The sequence below is a fragment of the Nomascus leucogenys genome, chromosome 11 (genome assembly GCF_006542625.1).
Source record: "Nomascus leucogenys isolate Asia chromosome 11, Asia_NLE_v1, whole genome shotgun sequence".
Taxonomy (NCBI): domain Eukaryota; kingdom Metazoa; phylum Chordata; class Mammalia; order Primates; family Hylobatidae; genus Nomascus; species Nomascus leucogenys.
This window is the reverse complement of record NC_044391.1, coordinates 105,344,344-105,361,124: the sequence shown is the minus strand read 5'-3', so window position 1 is coordinate 105,361,124 and position 16,781 is coordinate 105,344,344.

Genomic DNA, 16,781 nt, shown 5'->3' with positions numbered 1-16,781 from the left:
AAAATTTACAATAGGGTTTACGCTCCTATGAGAATCTCATGCGGCGCTGATCTGAGCTCAGGTGATAATGCTCCCTGGCCCATGGCTTACCTCCTGCTGTTCGGCAGGTTCCTAATAGGCCACCCTAATAGGGTACTGATGTGCAGCCCAGGGGTTGTGGACTCCTGTGTTAAAGTATTATTGTATTAACTTTCTAAAATTTGAAATATTCTGAATTCTGAAAAATGTGTTCCTATGGATTTTCTTTCCTTTTTTTTTAGACAGAGTCTTGCTCTGTTGCTCAGGCTGGAGTGCAATAGCACAATCTCAGCTCACTGCAACCTTTACCTCCCGAGCTCGAGCAATTCTCCTGCCTCAGCCTTCCGAGTAGCTGGGATTACAAGCGCATGCCACCACGCCCAGCTAATTTTTGTATTTTTTTTTTTTAGTAGAGACGGGGTTGCACCATATTGACCAGGCTGGTCTCAAACTCCTGACCTCAGGTGATCCACCCGCCTTGGCCTCCCAAGGTGCTGGGATTATAAGCATGAGCCACTGGGCCTGGACCCATGGATTTTCAGTAAATGATTGTGGACCTCTTAGATATGAAAACTACAATTAAGGCCGGGCATGTTTGCCCATGCCTGTAAACCCAGAACTTTGGGAGGCCAAGGTGGGCAGATCACTTGAGGTCAGGAGTTCAAGACCAGCCTGGCCAACATGGTGAAACCCCGTCTCTACTAAAAATACAAAAATTAGCCAGACATGGTGGCGCACGCCTGTAATCCCAGCTACTGGGGAGGCTGAGGCAAGAGAATTGCTTGAACCTGGGAGGCGGAGGTTGCAGTGAGCCGAGATTGTGCCATTGCACTCCAGCCTGAGTGACAAGATCGAAGCTCTGTCTCAAAAAAAAAAAAAAAAAAAAAAGGAAAAATGAAAAACATAGGCCAGGTGAAGTGGCTCAAACCTGTAATTCAAGCACATTGGGAGGCTGAGACAGGAGGATCACTTGAGGCCAAGAGGTTGAGACTAGCTTAGGCAACATAGCAAGACCCCTGTCTGTAAGAAATAAAATAAATAAATAAAAATTTGCTGGATGTGATGGTGCACGCCTGTAGTCTTAGCTACTCAGGAGGCTGAGACGGGAGGATGACTTGGGCCCAGGAGTTCGAGGCTGCAGTGAGCTATGATCGTGCCACTAAACTCAAGCCTGGGTGACAGAGTGAGACCCTCTCCCTAAAAAAATAAAAAGAGTCTGGGCACGGTGGCTCACCCTGTAATCCCAGCACTTTGGGAGGCCAAGGCGGGCAGATCACTTGAGGTCAGGAGTTTGAGACCAGCTGGCCAACATGGTGAAACCCTGACTTCTACTAAAAATACAAAAATTAGCTGGGCATGGTGGCACGCACCTGTAATCCCAGCTACTCGGGAGGCTGAGGCAAAAGAATCGCTTGAACCTGGGAGTCGGAAGTTGCCGTGAGCTGAGATCGCACCACTGCACTCCAGCCTGGGTGACAGAGCGAGACTCTGTCTCAAAAAAAAAAAATAAATAAATAAATAGAAAGAAAATAGTAAAAGACTTAAAATATACAATAAGTTTAGATACATTACTTTATTTTACAATATGCTTACTACAGTGCCAGGCACAGTTCTAGGTACTTTACAAATAGTAGCTGTTTTAATCCTTACGATAACTCTAAAAGGTAGATACTATTGTTATTATTTCCATTTATTGAAGGATCTGAGGCATAGGGAATAAAGCTTGCCTGAGCTCATATTGCTACTGACCGTAGAGCAGGATGGGAAACTATGCAGGCTGACTCCAGAGCTTATGCTCTGAACTCCTGTGTTCTGCTGGATTGCACAAACAGGAAATACTCTTTTCATGTACACTCAGAAGATTTACAAAAATAAGCCATGCGTTGGGTCACAAAGAAAGACCAAAATTCATTCCACCATTAGATCCACATCAATATCACATAGACTTATTTCCCTAACCATTATGCAGTACAACTAAAAATAAATAACGAAAAGAACACTTTGAAAATACCACAAATAACCACTACACACCTTTTAGAATGACAAAAATCCAGAAAACTGACAATACCAATTGCTGACAAGGAGGTGAAGACACAGGAATGCTCATTCATTGCTGGCAGGAATGTAAAATGATACAGCCACTTCGGTTTTTGCTGTTGTTGTTGTTTTTGAGACAGTCTCGCTCTGTCGCCCAGGCTGGAGTGCAATGGCGCTAGCTATCTTGGCTCACTGCAACTTCCGCCTCCCAGGTTCAAGCAATTCTCCTGCCTCAGCCTCCTGAGTAGTTGGAATTACAGGCGCCCACCACCATGCCCAGCTAATTTTTGTATTTTTAGTAGAGGCAGGGTTTTGCTATGTTGGTCAGGCTCGTGGTCTTGAACTCCTGACCTCAGGTGATCCGCATGCCTCGGCCCCCCAAAGTACTGGGATTATAGGCGTCGGCCTGATACAGCCACTTTGGAAGATAGTTTGGCAGTTTCTTACAAAGCCGAACATAGTTTTACCCACAATGCAGCAATCACACTCTTAGGTATTTACCCAGCTGATGAGAAAACTTGTGTTCACACAAAAACTAGCAAACTAGCACATAAATGTTTATGGCAGTTTTGTTCAAAATTGCTGAAAAGTAGAAGCAACCAAAATATCCTTCAATAGGTGAATGGGTAAACAAACTGTGATACATCTCCAATGAAATACTCTTCAGCAATAAAATGCAATGAACTATCAAACCACACAAATACATAGATGAATTTTCAATGCACGGTGCTAAGTGAAAGAAGTCAGTCTGAAAAGGCTACCGAGTGTATAATTTCACTTACATGACATTCTGGAATAGGAAAAACTATAGAAATAATAAACAAATTAGTGGTTGCCGGGGTTTGGGAGGGAGGGGGCAATTAGGGTTAAATGAAGAAACACAGGAAATTTCAGAGGGGGGCATTGGAGCTTTTATGTATGATACTGTAATTGTGGATACATGACACTATGTGTTTGTCAAAACCCATAGATCTTTACAGCTCAAAGAGTAAAACATCATGTATGCAAATTTAAAAAAAATCATTTAGGAGATTGAGAGATCCTAGGATGGAGTGAAGAATGGAATAAAAGAATCTACCTGTATTACAAACATATGAAATAACTTCACTGAAGAAGAGTAGTGGGGAGAATGGTGCTGACCTAAGTCGATTGGAAATGTGTAGAGTCTGTAAGACTAAAGGTAAAAGGAACTGTACACAAGTACTGTACTCTTGTGGATACAGCTGTTTCCTTGAGGAAAACAATGTTGAGATCACTCCACGTGTATCCTGGATTTGAACAATTAAGTTCCAATGGTGCATGGTGGGAGGTAGATTTTTTTTTTTTTTTTTTTTGAGACGGAGTCTCGCTCTGTCACCCAGGCTGGAGTGCAGTGACGAGGTCTCAGCTCATTGCAACCTCCACCTCCTGGTTTCAAGTGATTCTCCTGCCTCAGCCTCCCGAGTCGCTGGGACTACAGGCGCCTGCCACCATGCCTGGCTAATTTTTTGTATTTTTAGTAGAGTAGTGATCTGCTCACCTTGGCCTCTCAAAGTGCTGGGATTACAGGCGTGAGACACCATGCCCAGCCAGGAGGCAGGTCTTTGCTGTTAGAATGAGAGCATATGCCAGGCTCAGTGGCTCACGCCTGTAATCCCAGCACTTTGGGAGGCCGAGGTGGGCAGATCACGAGATCAGGAGATCGAGACCATCCTGGTTAACACGGTGAAACCCCATCTCTACTAAAAATACAAAAAATTAGCCAGGCGTGGTGGTGGGCGCCTATAGTCCCAGCTACTCAGGAGGCTGAGGCAGGAGAATGGCGTGAACCCAGGAGGCGGAGCTTGCAGTGAGCCAAGATCAGACCACTGCACTCCAGCCTGGGCGACAGAGCAAGACTCCATCTCAAAAAAAAAAAAAAAGAATGAGAACATATAGATGAGCAAGGGGGAAAGGCCAGAATGATCCATGCAGTAATGGATTGGAGTTGGAGCCATCAGTATGAATCCATGTGTAGCTTACTGTAGATATAGATAGCCACATGTAAAAATATTTATAGGTATGTATTCATATACATAACACCATAATTATTTATAAGTGATATACTTCAAAATACCAGTAGAGTCAAGAAGCTGTTGTAATTAGTAAGAGAATTCACCAAGGTAGCCAGATAGAAGATCTACAAAAATCAATAGTGTACCTATTTTTTTTTTTTTTTTTGAGATGGAGTCTTGCTCTCTTGCCCAGGCTGGAGTGCAGTGGTCTGATCTTGGCTTACTGCAACCTCCACCTCCTGGGTTCAAGCAATTCTCCTGTTTCAGTCTCCCAAGTAGCTGGGATTATAGGCGCCCACCACCACACCTTGCAAATTTTTGTATTTTTAGTAGAGACAGAGTTTCACCATGCTAGTCAGGCTGGTCTTGGACTCCTGGCCTCAAGTAATCCACCCGCCTTGGCCTTCCAAAGTGCTGGGATTACAGGTGTGAGCCATTGCACCCGGCCTCAACAGCCTATCTCTATACCAGGTGTAACCAACTAGAAAATAACAATCAAAGAAGCCATTCACAATAATGACAAAAACTATAAAGTATCTAGGAACTTAATTAATATAAGACCTCTATAGCCAGGCATGGTGGCTCACGTCTGTAATCCCAGCACTTCGGGAGGCCAAGGCGGGTGGATCACCTGAGGTTAGGAGTTCAAAACCAGCCTGACCAATATGGTGAAACCCCATCTCTACTAAAAACTACAAAAACTAGCCAGGTGTGGTGGTGGTGCCTGTAATCCCAGCTACTTGGGAGGCTGAGACAGGAGAATTGCTTGAACCTGGGAGGCGGAGGCTGCAGTGAGCCAAGATCACACCACTGCACTCCAGCCTGGGCAACAGAGCGAGACTCCATCTCAAACAAAACAAAACAAAACACAACAAACTCTGAAGAAAACATTAAAACTCAAAGTCCAATAGAAGTGTTATGGGGGAAAAAAACTCAAAGGGCACAGAAGATGATCCAAATAAAATAGAGAGATATTTCATCATCTTGGACAGAATGGCTTAATAACAAATGATATTAGTGTTCTCACCAGTTAATGTGTATATTCAATGCAATTCCAACTAAAATCCATGGGAATTTTCTGAAAAACTTAAACTTTAGTATTTATTTGCGGAAGCACATTTTCAAAATTAGCAAAGTCAATATATAAAAAGAAGAATAAAAAGTGGGGCTTGGGCAGGGTGTGGTGGCTCACACCTGTAATCCCAGCACTTTGGGAGGCCGAGGTGGGTGGATCACCTGAGGTCAGGAGTTCAAGACCAGCCTGGCCAACATGGTGAAACCCCATCTATACTAAAAATACAAAAAATTAGCCTAGCGTGGTGGCACAGGTGGCATGTGCCTGTAGTCCCAGCTACTCAGAATGCTGAGGCAGGAGGATCACTTGAATATGGGAGGCAGAGGTTGCAGTGAGCAGAGATTGTGCCACTGCACTGCAGCCTGGGCAACAGAGTAAGACTCCAACTCCAAAAAAAAAAAAAAAAAAAAGAATGAGGCTTGCTCTACCAGATATCAAGACATACTACAAGACTAAAGACTACAGTAATCAGTCCATGCACAGTGACTCAGACCTGTAATCCCAGCACTTTGGGACGCCAAGGTGGGTGGATTGCTTGAGGTCAGGAGTTCAAGACCAGCCTAGCTAACATAGTGAAACCCCATCTCTACTAAAAATGCAAAAAAACTTAGCCGAGTGTGGCGGCGCTCACCTGTATCCCAGTTACTCAGGAGGCTGAGGCAGAATTGCTTGAACCTGGGAGGCAGAAGTTGCCATGAGCTGAGATTGTGTCACCGCACTCCAGCCTGGGAGATGAGTGAAACTCTGTCTTAAAAAAAAAAAAAAAAGATTCTAATCTACAGTAATCAAAACAGTATGGTACGGGTGTAAGAACAAAGAGACCAGAAGAGAACCTGACCCACAATGTAATATAAATGAGAACATCGTGTGCGTAAATGTGGCATCACCATCACTGAAGAGAGGACAGACTGTTTCATAGGTAATGTTGGAAAAATTGGCTCATTCTATGGAGAGAAATGAAAACCATGTTCCTATACAACAGTACGTACAGGGTGAATTCTGGATGGATTAAAGACCTAAATAAAAATAAAATGATACTATCAATAGAAAACAATGGTGTAGAAAATCTCAAGGACTCAAAGCTTCAAAAGAACAAATTATTCTTGCAAAACATTGATAATTTGTATTAGATAAAAATTACGTATTTCTTCTCTACAGGAAACTTGTTAATTACAAAGGGAAAAATAGTAATTTACAGCATAGAAACCTGGCAGACACCACCTTAACCAAGTAATCGAAGTTAACATCAGCAGTAATGGGACAAATTGGCATCACATGCCTCCTGATAAGATGCACTGAGAAGGAACAGCATCATTTCCGTGGTGTTCCTGCCAAAAATGCATAGCCCCAATCTAATCATGAGAAAACACCAGACTAGCCCAAATTAATAAATGCCCTGCACTCTTCCAAAATGTCAAGGTCATGAAAGATAAAGAAAGACTAAAGAATTGTTCCAAATAAAAGGACGCCTAAATAGATGTAACGACTAAATGCAATATGGGATCCTGAATTGGATCCTGAATCAAAAAAACATTGTTTTTTGTTTTTTTGTTTTGTTTGTTTGTTTGTTTTGAGACAAGAGTCTCATTCTACCCCCTAGGCCCCAGTGCAGTGGCGGGATCTGGGCTCACTGCAATCTCCGTCTCCCTAGTTCAAGTGATTCTCCTGCTTCTGCCTCCTGAGCAGCTAGGATTACAGGCGTGTGCCACTACGCCCAGCTAATTTTTCTATTTTTAGTAGAGACTGGGTTTCACCCTGTTGGCCAGGCTGGTCTCAAACTCCTGATCTCAGGTGATCCGCCTGCCTTGGCCTCCTGAAGTGTTGGGATTACAGGTGTGAGCCACCACGCCCAGCTGTTTGTATTTTTCTATAAAGAAAATTGGGCTGGATACAGTGGCTCATGCCTATAATCCCAGCACTTTGAAAGGCTGAGATGGGAGGATTGCTTGAGTCCAGAAGTTTAAGGCTGCAATGAGCTATAATCAATCTTGAGCATACAGAAAAATGGAAGTACAGAACAAATAGCTTTTTTTTTTCTTTTTTTTCTTTTTGAGATGGAGCCTCACTCTGTTGCTCAGGCTGGAGTGCAGTGGCATGATCTCGGCTCACTGCAAGTTCTGCCTCCCGGGTTCATGCCATTCTCCTGCCTCAGTAGTAGCCGGGCGTGGTGGCAGGCGCCTGTAGTCCCAGAACAAATAGCGTTTTTACCCCATGAACCATTTACAAGTAAGTAGCCAATCTGACACCCTGTCACTCTTGAATACTTCAGTATATTTCCTGCAAACATTCTCCTACATAACCACAGCACAACCATCAAAATCAAGAAATTAACCTAGATATATCTCTACCATCTAATCCTCAAATTTCACTCCAGTTTTGTTTAGTGTCTCAATAAATTAAGTTAAATTTAAAAAAATTGGCTGGGCGCAGTGGCTCATGCCTATAATTCCAGCACTTTGGGAGGCCGAGGCGGGCAGATCACGAGGTCAAGAGATTGAGACCATCCTGGCCAACATGATGAAACCCCGTCTCTATTAAAAATACAAAAATTAGCTGGGCATGGTGGCAGTCCCAGCTGCTTGGGAGGCTGAGGCAGGAGAATCGCTTGAACCTGGGAGTCGGAGGTTGCAGTGAGCTGAGATCCCACCACTCCACTTCAGCCTGGCGACAGAGTGAGACTAAAAACAACAAACAAAAAACAAAAAAATCGGCTGGGCCTGGGATTACACTCCTGTAATCCCAACACTTTGCACTTTGAGAGGCCGAGGCTGGCGGATCACCTGAGGTCAGGAGTTCAAGACCAGCCTGGCCAACATGGTGAAACCCTGTCTCTACTAAAAATGCAAAAATTAGCTGAGCGTGGTGGTGCTTGAACCTGGGAGGTGCAGGTTGCAGTGAGCCGAGATCTCACCATTGCACTCCAGCCTGGGTGTCAGAGTGAGACTCTGCCTCAAAAAAAAAAATTCCTGGCTGGCCATTGTATCTCTCGCCTGTAATCCTGGCACTTTGAGAGGCCAAAGTGGGAGGATCACTTGAAGCCAGAAGTTCACGACCAGACTGCACAGCAAACCAAGACCCCCACCATGTCTACGAAAATAAAATTAGCCCAGCACTGTGGTGAGTGCCAGTAGCCCTAGCTATTTGGGAGGCTGAGCCGGGAGGATTGCTTCAGCCCAAAAGTTTGAGGCTGCAGTGAGCTATAATTTCATGACTGAACTCCAGCCAGGGCAACAGAGTGAGACCCTGTCTCTTAAAAAACAAAAAAAAACCAGTGTAGATTACATGCTACATTTTGTTATATTTCTTTAATCTCTTCTTCACTCCGGAACACTTTATCTGTCTTTTCTTGACCTTGACATTTTGAAAGAGTACAGGACATTTATTTTGTAGACTGTCCCTCCGTTTGGGCTTAGATTCAGGTTATGCAACTTTGGCAGGAATATCACAGAAGCGATGCTGTGTTCTGACTGCCTCCTATCAGGTGGCACAAGATGCTGATTTATCCCGTTATTCATGATGTTCACTCTGATTACTTGATTAAAGCGGTGTCTGCCAGGCTCCTTCATTGCAAAGTGACTCCTTCCCTGCCCCCATAGTGAATTAATGTTTGGGGTGGAGATATGTTCAACATGTGTATCTCATTTCTCATTAAATTTTTACTGTATTAATGTATTTTTATATATCAGTATGAACCTGTGGTTTTCTATTTTATTCAGGGGTTATAATTCATTGCTATCATATATACATACATATATATATATATATATATATATTTTTTTTTTTTTTTTTTTTTGAGACAGAGCTTCACTCTGTTGCCTGGGCTGGAGTGCAGTGGCCCCATCTTGGGTCACTGCAAACTCTGCCTCCCAGGTTCAAATAGTTCTCCTGCCTTAGCCACTCAAGTAGCTGGGACTACAGGTGCACACCACCATGCCTGGCTAATTTTTGTATTTTTAGTAGAGATGGGGTTTCACCATGTTGGCCAGGCTGGTCTCAAACTCCTGACCTCAAGTGATCTGCCCACCTCGTCCTCCCAAAGTGCGGGGATTATAGGCATGAGCCACCACCCTCAGACTTATCATTATTTATACTGATGCTCAAACAGTACCTAATTTGAAGTGTGAGCACCTAAAGTTGAGTTTTTTGTCTTTTTTTTTTTTTTTTTTTTTGAGACAGGGAGTGCAGTGGCTCAATCACAGCTCATTGCTGCCTCGAGCTCCCAGGCTCAGTTGATCCTCCTACCTCAGTCTCCTGAGTAGCCAGGACTATAGGTGCACACCATCATAGCAGCTAAATTTTGTGTGTGTGTGTGTGTGTGTGACAGAGTTTCACTCTTGTTCCCCAGGCTGGAGTGCAATGGTGCAATCTCGGCTCACTGCAACCTCCGCCTCCCAGGTTCAAGCGATTCTCCTGCCTCAGCCTCCTGAGTAGCTGGGATTATAGGCATGCACCACCATGCCTGGCTAATTTTGTGTTTTCAGTAGAGATGGGGTTTCTTCCTGTTGGTCAGGCTGGTCTCAAACTCCAGACCTCAGGTGATTCACCTGCCTCAGCCTCCCAAAGTGCTGGGATTACAGGCATGAGCCACTGCACCCGGCCCACCAGCTAATTTTTGTATTTTTTGCAGAGACAGGGGTCTCGAACTCTTGGGCTCAAGAGATCTGCCCACCTTAGCCTCCCAAGGTGCTGGGATTATAGGCAAGAGCCACTGCGCCAGCCCTGTATCCTTTTTAGATGTCTCCATCATTGTTTCAGTGCTTCTTTGCTTTCTAGTATAAGAGTCCTAGGCTCATCCTGTAATTTCTGTCTCAGGCTTTTCACCAGGGAGCCCTGGTACCTTATAGTAGAGAATGGTATTTAGAAGCCAAGATCTGGGGCCGGGTGTGGTGGCTCACGCCTGTAATCCCAGCACTTTGGGAGGCTGAGGCAGGCAGATCACAAGGTCAGGAGTTTGAGACCAGCCCAGACAAATGGTGAAACCCTGTCTCTACTAAAAATACAAAAAATTAGCTGGGCATGGTGGCGGGCGCCTGTAATCTCAGCTACTCGGGAGGCTGAAGCAGGCGAATCGCTTAAACCCAGGAGACAGATGTTGATGTTGCAGTGAGCTGACACAGTGCCACTGCACTCCAGCCTGGGTGACAGAGTGAAACTTCATCTCAAAAAAAAAAAAAAAAGGAACCCAAGATCTGGATGCTGGGTGTGCTCATTGAGAGGGGCGTGGGTGTCACTCTCCGAGACCCTGTCAATGGACAGAGCTGGGACAGAGCTTACATACACACTTAAATCTATATTTATTTCTATATCTACCTCTTTGTATTGAAAATCGTGAGTTCACACCAGTATCTCCATTTTTGATCCAGCACCACAGAGTTCATTCTAGTTTTCTTCTTTCTATATTTGTAATTTTTTCTCCACTCGTGAGAATCTTGGCTCTCATTTTCCTTCATACGTTTACCTCTAGATCAGTCTCCTGTCACTGCTCACGCTTCCACACTCAGTGCCCTTCTCACTTTGTTCAGTCTTGGGTTGCACTGGGTTGCTTTCCCCATCACCTACGATAAATGATGAATGCCCTCTGCATCCCAGCCTTGCCAGACACCCTGCCCTGGCCCTTCCTTCCTCAGCAATGCCCTCTTTGGGCCCTTCCTGGGCTCTGACTGTCCACACTGGGCTTCACTCCCACCCCATTGCTGCAGGTTCACGCTGTTGAGTCTCACGCTGCCTGGATGTCCTCACCTTGCTCAGGCTCTGCCACTCACACTGGGCAACCTTCCTACACAGATGCCCTCCTCAGGGTCAGACATGCTGCTCGGAAATACCGAGGGAGCCCCCAACCCTAGTGCAGATACCTAACCCCATTCTTCTCCACCTAATGGCGTCAGGGCTGAATTACTCAGGAAGGGAGGGGAAAGAATGAAGAAGAAGCGGGACTTTTTTAATTTTCAAAAATCCAACCAGTGTGCTAATTGCTTTTATAAAAAACAAAACAAAAACAAAATCAGGAGAAAGCCTTACCTGAAATTAGGCAGTAGCAAAAATGCACAACTAGTAACTTCAGTGGCAACCTGGGTGAGAGCAATCTGAGAGATTGAGACAGAGAGACAGAGAGAGAGAGAGAGAGAGAGACAGAAAAGGGGGGAAGGAGGGAGTGAGGAAGGGAGGATGCTAAATAAGTGCTTGCCATAGTCTTTCTTTCAAAGGAGCTGCACCACCTGTTCCAACACAAAGAACTACACACAGCACCGTTAATTGTACAAATACTTCCATGGACTTGCTGGGATGTAGACCCATAAGGCCAGAGAATTGCAGCTGTGGAGACCTAAGAATATTCCTGGCTCAATGCTGGCCCCACGAGGGATTCAAAGATGAATCAGACAGGGCCTCTTGTCTTGCAACTTGTATGCAGAGGATGCTCCTTTAAGGCCGCAAGTAACCAGTTCACCAAGAGGGGTGGAACCAAAGTGCCATGGCAAGCCAGAGGAGGAGGGGGAGAGACTACTCAGGAGGAAGGGGTTTCTTTTTTTGAGGGTTTTGATTTTTTTAGAAATGGGGTCTTTCTGTGTTGCCCAGTCTGGTCTCAAGTTCCTGGCCTCAAACAATTCTCCCACCTTGGCCTCCCAAACTGCTGGGATTACAAGTGTGAGCTACCACGCCAACCCTAATTTTGCCTTTTCTATGGGGCTGAATGTATTTTGCTGCACAAAACTTGTTTATATGTTCACTGTCTCAGAAACATAGGATCTCCGGTGCCTAACAAGCTTCAGGGAAAACAACGCCATGAGAGAAAGAGAGAGATAGAGACAGAGATAAAGATGGACTAGGGGGAAGGGGAAGAAAGAGAGATGATTTCACAATTCCTAGCATGATAATTTCCCTAAACAAGATCTCTAAGATACTGCAGAAAAATAAAGCTACTGTATATAATGAGCAAAAAAGTTCAAGAAGGTTTTTATTTGTTTTCTTTTTTGAGACACGCTCCCACTTTGTGGCCCAGGCTGGAGTGCAGTGGCAGGGTCTTGGCTCACTGCAACCTCCGTCTCCCAAGTTCAAGCAATTCTCCTGCCTCAGCCTCCCCAGTAGCTGGGATTACAGGTGTGAGCCACCACGCCCAGCTAATTTTTGTATTTTTACTTTTCCTTTTCTTTTCTCTTTTCTTTTCTTTCTCTCTTTTTTTTTTTTTTTTAAACAGAGTCTTGTTCTATCGCCCAGGCTGTAGTGCAGTGGCACAATCTTGGCTCACTGCAACCTCCACCCCCCAGGTTCAAGCGATCCTCCTGCCTCAGCCTCCCAAGTAGCTGGGGTTACAGGTGTGTACCACTATGCCCAGCTAATTTTTGTATTTTTAGTACAGATAGGGTTTCACCATGTTGGCCAGGCTGGTCTCAAACTCCTGACCTCAGGTGATCCACCCGCCTTGGCCTCCCAAAGTGATGGAACTACAGGCATGAGCCACTGCACCCAGCCCACATTTATTTTCTTAAAGCTGATATTAGATAACTTGAGTTGACAACTGTGATTATTTAAGGCTGATCAGAAACCATGATTAGTATTAGTTGAAATTTTTATGGAAAATAATTGTTATTTAACAAATTAGGTTTGTTTCATAGATAAAGTCTTTTGAAACGTGGTATGCCCCAGGAAGGCTGTTCAGATGTGACCTTCAGAGGTCACCACAGCACAGAGCACCAGGTCCCTCTACCTCATGTCCCCAGTGTCCGTGGTTGGGGTGTCTCGCTGTGCTAAGTCGGCATGCTTAAGCTTTGGGCCCAAGGTGACCTTAGTTCAAGGCCCAACCCAGAGTCTTACTAGCTGGGCAGACCTGAGCAAACATTCATTTATGTAACTTTTCTGGGTCTCCATTTTCTCATTTATAAAATGGGGATAAGGCCAGGTGTGGTGGCTCATGCCTGTAATCCCAGCACTTTGGGAGGCCGGGGCAGGAGGATCGCTAGAGATCAGGAGTTTGAAACCAACCTAGGCAACATGGCAAAACCCCGTCTCTTCAAAACATACAAAAGTTAGCCGGGCGTGGTGGTGTGTGCCTGAGGTCCCAGCTCCTCGGCAGGCTGAGGTGGGAAGATTGCTTGAATCAGAGAGGTTAAGGCTATTCAGTGAGCCAAGGTTGCGCCACTGCCCTCCAGCCTGGTAGAGAAAGTGAGACTTTGTCTCAAAACAGAAGGGCGGGGTATAAATCATACCTCATTGGCTCGTTGTAAGGATTAAATGAGTTAATTCACGTTAAACGCTTAGAACAATGCTTTGTACAGAGTGCTCGTGTTATTATTGGATCAAGCTAAGGGGTTCTATCTTATACTGGTGAAACTTAGAGACTGATGTGTAAGCTAGATGCCAGTTTATTAATTCATCATTAGAAATGCAGCTGACAGGTGGCCTGAAAGTCCGTCTTCCTAAGTCAGCACATCCTCTGTGCGTGAGAAGTTACACCAGAAGCCGAGTCATACACCAAAGGAGCTACGCGAGAGTGGAATGCAGTTACGGAAGGAGAAGGAGCTCAGGAGCCAGCGGTGTCAAGCTCTGATGGACTGAGACACCCAGGGCCTTGCCCAGTCCTGCTTGCAGGACAAGTCACTAGATAGGGTCTGCCTCCTCCAAGGCAGGGCTGGGGATCCTGTGACCAAAGCTCGCTCCGTCACACCCTTCCCCATTGCGGGATCCGATCACACCTCATGTGTTCTTCCAATCGCTGTGTTCTTTGGCTTATTGTGCCCTAGTCAACCTGATGGTTCTTTTTTTTTTCTTTTTGAAATGGAGTCTCGCTCTGTTGCCCAGGCTGGAGTGCAGTGGTGCAATCTTGGCTCACTGCAAGCTCTGACTTCCAGGTTCACACCATTCTCCTGCCTCAGCCTCCTGAGTAGCTGGGACTACAGGTGCCCGCCACCACACCCAGCTAATGTTTTGTATTGTTTAGTAAAGACAGAGTTTCACCATATTAGACAGGATGGTCTTGATCTCCTGACCTCGTGATCCACCTGCCTCGGCCTCCCAAAGTGCTGGGATTACAGGTGTGAGCCACCACGCCCGGCCAACCTGATGGTTCTTAAATGTGCCCCCAAGCTGACACCACCAAACCACTATTTACAGTATCTTGAATGACTTCTACATCTCAACCACTATCTGTAGGTTCTCACTAGTTTTACTCTAATAAAACTCTACTCTCAAGTTCTGGGTATGCCATACCTGTGTTCTCACTGCAGAGTTCATAGTGGAGGAAGAGTACAGGATCTTTGGTGGGAAGGAGGTTCAGAATGACCACACTTGGGCTGGGCGCGGTGGTTCATGCCTGTAATCCCAGCACTTTGGGAGGCCAAGATGGGTGGATCACCCGAGGTCAGGAGTTTGAGATCATCCTGGCCAACATGGTGAAACCCATCTCTACTAAAAGTACAAAAATTAGCCAGTCACGGTGGTGCACACCTATAATCCCAGCTATTTGGGAGGCTGAGGCAGGAGAATTGCTTGAACCTGGGAGGTGGAGGTTGCAGTGAGCTGAGATCGCACCACTGCACTCCGGCCTTGGCAAGAGAATGAGACTGTGTCTCAAAAAAATAAAAATAAAAGAATGACCACACTCAAGGGTCCTTAACAGTCAAGAAACACCTGGACCCTACACTGATGGAGAGTCACCAAACTGGAACAAGGTAGAAAGAACCAGAAGTACGTGTAAGTGTGTGTGTGCATGTGTGTGCAGTGGGGGCAATCAAGGAGGGGTTTCTTCTGGGCCCAAGGAAACAAAGTTGGAGGCGAGGATACCTGTTCATTTTGGCTGAGGCGCTATGACTAAATATGGCCATGCCTCGGTAACCATGGGGGATTGGTTCCAGGACCTCTTGCAGGTATCAAAATTTGTGGATGCTCAAGTCCCTGATATAAAATGGCATAGCATTTGCATATAGCCTACGCACTTCCTCCCCCCATATACTTTAAATCATTTCTAGATTACTTATAATACCTAAGTAATACCTAGATTATTCAAATTGTAAATGTTAGTAAATAGTTGTTATACTGTATCATTTAGAGAATGATAAGAAAAAAAGCCTGTACATGTTCAGTACAGATGCCTCTTTTTTTGGAATATATATATATGTGTATATATAGATAGATAGATAGATATACACATACATATATCTATATTCTTTTTTTTTTTTTTGAGACGGAGTCTCACACTGTCACCCCGGCTGAGCGCAATCGCGTGATCATGGCTCACTGCAACCTCCACCTCCTGGGTTCAAGCGATTCTCCTGTCTCAGCCTCCCAAGTTGCTGGAATTACAGGTGCACACTACCATGCCCAGTTAATTTTTGTATTTTTAGTAGAGACAGTGTTTCCCCATGTTGGCCAGGCTGGTCTCAAACTCCCAACCTTGTGATCTGCCTGCCTTGGCCTCCCAAAGTGCTGGGATTACAGGTGTGAGCCACCTCGCCCAGCCTTTTTCTGGAATGTTTTCTATCCATGGTTGGTTGAATCCATGGATGCGAAATTTATGGATGTGGAGGTCTGACCCTACAGTGGTTCTCAGCCACAGAGCATTATAATCAATATCTCACTAAAAATCAACAAAGTAGTGAGGGGCTCAACAAATACTAATAGTCATCATAATGGCTAATACTTATTGAACCGCTAGAAACCATAATAAGAGTTTTGCTTTCATTATCTCTTTTTAAAAAAATTATTTTTCTTTCTTTCAAATAGAGACAACAGGGTCTCGCCATGTTGCCCAGGCTTGTCCTGAACTCCTGGGCTCAAGCAATCTGCCTGCCTCGGCCTCCCGAAGTGCTAGGATTATAGGTGTGAGCCACTGTGCCTGGCCTGCTTGTACTGTCTTATTTAATATTCACCATAATTCTTCAATGCAGGGACTATTATCATTCCCATTTTATAGAACAGGAAACTGAAGTGCAGAGAGGCTTAATTTGCCAAGGTCACACAACTAATACGTAATAGAATCCAGACTCAAATGCAGTTCTTTCTGACTCCAGAGTGGGCTCCCTAATTTACAGGTTAAAATCAAATTAAATCAGATTCACTATCCCTCATTCTGGGTTCAAAATACTTCCTTAAAAGGACAGAAGGGGCCGGGCACGGTGGCTCACGCCTGTAATCCCAGCACTTTGGGAGGCCGAGGCGGGCGGATCATGAGGTCAGGAGATCGAGACCATCCTGGCTAACACGGTGAAACCCCGTCTCTACTAAAAATACAAAAAAATTAGCCGGGCGCGGTGGCGGGCACCTGTAGTCCCAGCTACTCGGGAGGCTGAGGCAAGAGAATGGCGTGAACCCAGGAGGCGGAGCTTGCAGTGAGCCAAGATCGCGCCACTGCACTCCAGCTTGGGCGACAGAGCGAGACTCCGTCTCAAAAAAAATAAAAATAAATAAACAAATAAATAAATAAAAGGACAGAAGGGCAGGCCCCTGGGTGTGCTCAAAGGCATGAGAGACATGAGAATGTCACCCATTGCATGAATAGCCCCACAGGGGGCTCAAAACAAATTTGAGACCAGTTGACCTCGATGTAAAAAGGCTGGGACCCAGATACTTGGGTTCTTGCCCCATCTCTGTGCACACAGAGGTATTTAAACCAAGCAAAACAACATCTT